A 3,426-nucleotide genomic window follows, 5' to 3' on the forward strand; every position below is an offset into this window, starting at 1 on the left:
CTATCCAAGAACATGGGAGATCTTTCCATCTTCTAAGGTTTTCTTTAATTTCTTTCTTTAGTGTTCTGTAGTTCTCATTGTAGAGGTCCTTCACCTCTTTTGTGAGATTGATTCCCAGGTATTTTATTTTTTTCGAAGCTATTGTGAATGGGGTAGTTTTCCTAATTTCTCTTTCTGAAGATTCCTCACTTACGTATAAAAATGCATTGGATTTATGAGCATTGATCTTGTAACCCGCTACCTTACTGAATTCACTTATGAGATCTAACAGTTTTCTGGTGGAATTTTCTGGATCCTCTAAGTATATAATCATATCATCAGCAAATAGGGATACTTTGAGTTCTTCTTTTTCTATTCCTATCCCTTTAATTTCCTTGGTCTGTCTAATTGCTCTGGCTAGAGTTTCAAGGACGATATTGAAAAGAAGTGGTGAAAGAGGGCATCCCTGCCTTGTTCCAGTTTTTAGGGGGAATGCTTTCAGTTTTTCACCATTTAGAATAATATTAACCATGGGCTTAGCATAGATGGTCTTTACAATGTTAAGGAATGTTCCCACTATCCCTATTTTTTCTAGTGTTTTGAGCATGAAGAGGTGCTGTATTTTATCAAATGCTTTTTCTGCATCTATCGAAATAATCATGTGATTCTTGACTTTAAGTCTATTGATATGGTGAATTACACTTATTGATTTCCTGATGTTGAACCAACCTTGCATCCCTGGGATGAAACCCACTTGATCATGGTGCACTATCTTTTTAATATGTTTTTGTATGTGATTTGCTAAAATTTGGTTGAGAATTTTTGTGTCGATGTTCATTAAGGATATTGGTCTGAAATTTTCCTTCCTCAATGTGTCTCTGTCTGGTTTAAGTATCAGGGTAGTATTGGATTCATAGAATGAGTTTGGGAGGGTTCCCTCCTCTTCTATTTTATGGAATACTTTGAGAAGTATTGGAATGAGCTCTTCTTTAAAGGTTTTGTAGAACTCGGCTGAGAACCCATCTGGTCCTGGACTTTTCTTTGTTGGTAGGCTTTTGATGACTTCTTTTATTTCATTACTTGAAATTGGCCTATTTAAATTGTGTATGTCCTCCTGGTTCAGTTTAGGCAATTCATATGTCTCTAGAAACCTGTTGATCTCTTTGAAATTTTCTATTTTGTTGGAGTATAGATTTTCAAAGTAGTTTCTAATTATGTTTTGTATTTCACTCGTGTCTGTTGTGCTATTTCCTTGTTCATTCCGAATTTTAGTGATTTGGGTTTTCTCTCATCTTCTCTTTGTTAGTGTGGCTAAAGTTTATCAATTTTGATTATTTTTTTGAAGAACCAACTATTTACTTTGTCAATTTTTTGTATTGTTTCTTTTGTTTCAATTTCGTTGATTTCAGCTCTGAGTTTAACTATTTCCTGTCTTCTACTACTTTTGGTGTAGGTCTGTTCTTCTTTTTCTAGGGCTTTGAGCTGTAGTGTTAGGTGGTTTATTTGTTGAGTTTTACTTCTTTTATTAAATGCGCTCCATGAAATAAATCTTCTTCTAAGTAGTGCTTTCATTGTGTCCCAGAGATTTTGATATGATGTTTCTTTGTTCTCGTTTACCTCTAAGAATTTTTTAATTTCCTTCCTAATATCTTCTGTTATCCATTCATCATATAATAGCATATTGTTTAATCTCCAGGTGTTGGAGTAGTCTCTGTTTTTTACTCTTTCATTTATTTCTAACTTCAATCCATTATAATCTGATAGAATACAAGGTAGTGTCTCTATCTTCTTGTATTTGCTGACATTAGCTTTGTGGCATAATATATGGTCTATTTTAGAGAAGGATCCATGTGCTGCTGAGAAGAAAGTGTATTTGCTCTTGGTTGGATGGTATATTCTATAAATGTCTGTTAAGTCTAAATTATTGATTGTGTTATTGAGATCTATGGTTTCTTTGTTCAATTTTTGTTTGGAAGATCTGTCCAGTGGTGAGAGTGGTGTGTTAAAATCACCTAGTATTATTGTGTTATGGTCTATTTGGTTTCTAAAATTGAGAAGGATTTGTTTAACATACATGGATGAGCCACTGTTTGGGGCATAGATGTTTATGATTGTTATATCTTGCTGATTTATGCTTCCCTTAAGCATTATGAAATGTCCTTCTTTATCCCTTCTGACTAACTTTGGCTTGAAGTTCACATTATCTGAAATGAGGATGGATACTCCAGCTTTTTTGCTGAGTCCATGTGCATGGTATGTTTTTCCCCATCCTTTCAACTTTAGCCTATGGGTATCTCTTTCTATGAGGTGAGTCTCTTGCAGTCAACATGTTGTTGGATCTTTCTTTTTAATCCAATCTGCCAGTCTATGTCTTTTGATTGATGAATTCAGGCCGTTAACATTCAGGGTTATTATTGAGATATGATTTGTATTCCCGGTCATTTGGTTTATTTTCTTAAATTTTATTTATTTATTTATTTTTGACACACCTTGGTTCCTCTTTTATGTGACAGTTCCTTTAGGATAATTCCTCACTTTGCTGACTTGCTTCTTTATTTTTTTATCTCTTCCTCATGGAATATTTCCTGAGAATGTTCTGTAATGCTGGCTTTCTTTTTGTAAATTCTTTTTTATTTATTTATTTATTTTTTTTATTATTGTACACAAATGGGATACATGTTTTTTCTGTATTTTACATGGTGTAAAGGCATACCATTTGTGTAATCATAAATTTACATAGGGTAATATTTGATTCATTCTGTTATTTTTTTCCCTTCCCCCCACCCCTCCCACCCCTCTTTTCCCTCTATAGTGTCCTTCTTTCCTCCATTTTGCCCCCCTCCCTAAACCTAAGTCTAAACCTAACAATAACTCTTCCCACCCCAAATTATGTGTCCTCATCCACTTATTAGCGATATCATTCTTCCTTTGGTTTTTTGAGATTGGCTTTTCTCACTTAGCATGATATTCTCCAGTTTCATCCATTTGCCTGCAAATGCCATAATTTTATCATTCTTTATGGCTGAGTAATATTCCATTGTATATATATACCACAGTTTCTTTATCCATTCATCAGTTGAAGGACATCTAGGTTGGTTCCACAATCTGGCTATCGTGAACTGAGCAGCTATGAACATTGATGTGGCTGTATCTCTGTAATATGCTGATTTTAAATCCTTTGGGTATAGGCCAAGGAGTGGGATAGCTAAGTCAAATGGTGGTTCCATTCCAAGTTTTCTAAGGAGTCTCCATACTGCTTTCCAGAGTGGCTGCACTAATTTGCAGCCCCACCAGCAATGTATGAGTGTACCTTTTTTCCCACCTCCTCGCCAACACCTATTGTTGCTTGTATTCTTGATAATTGCCGTTCGAATTGGGGTGAGATGGAATCTTAGGGTGGTTTTGATTGGCATTTCTCTTATTACTAGAGATGTTGGACATTTTTCC

This window comes from Sciurus carolinensis, assembly GCF_902686445.1.
Source record: "Sciurus carolinensis chromosome 19 unlocalized genomic scaffold, mSciCar1.2 SUPER_34, whole genome shotgun sequence".
NCBI classification, from domain to species: Eukaryota; Metazoa; Chordata; class Mammalia; order Rodentia; family Sciuridae; genus Sciurus; species Sciurus carolinensis.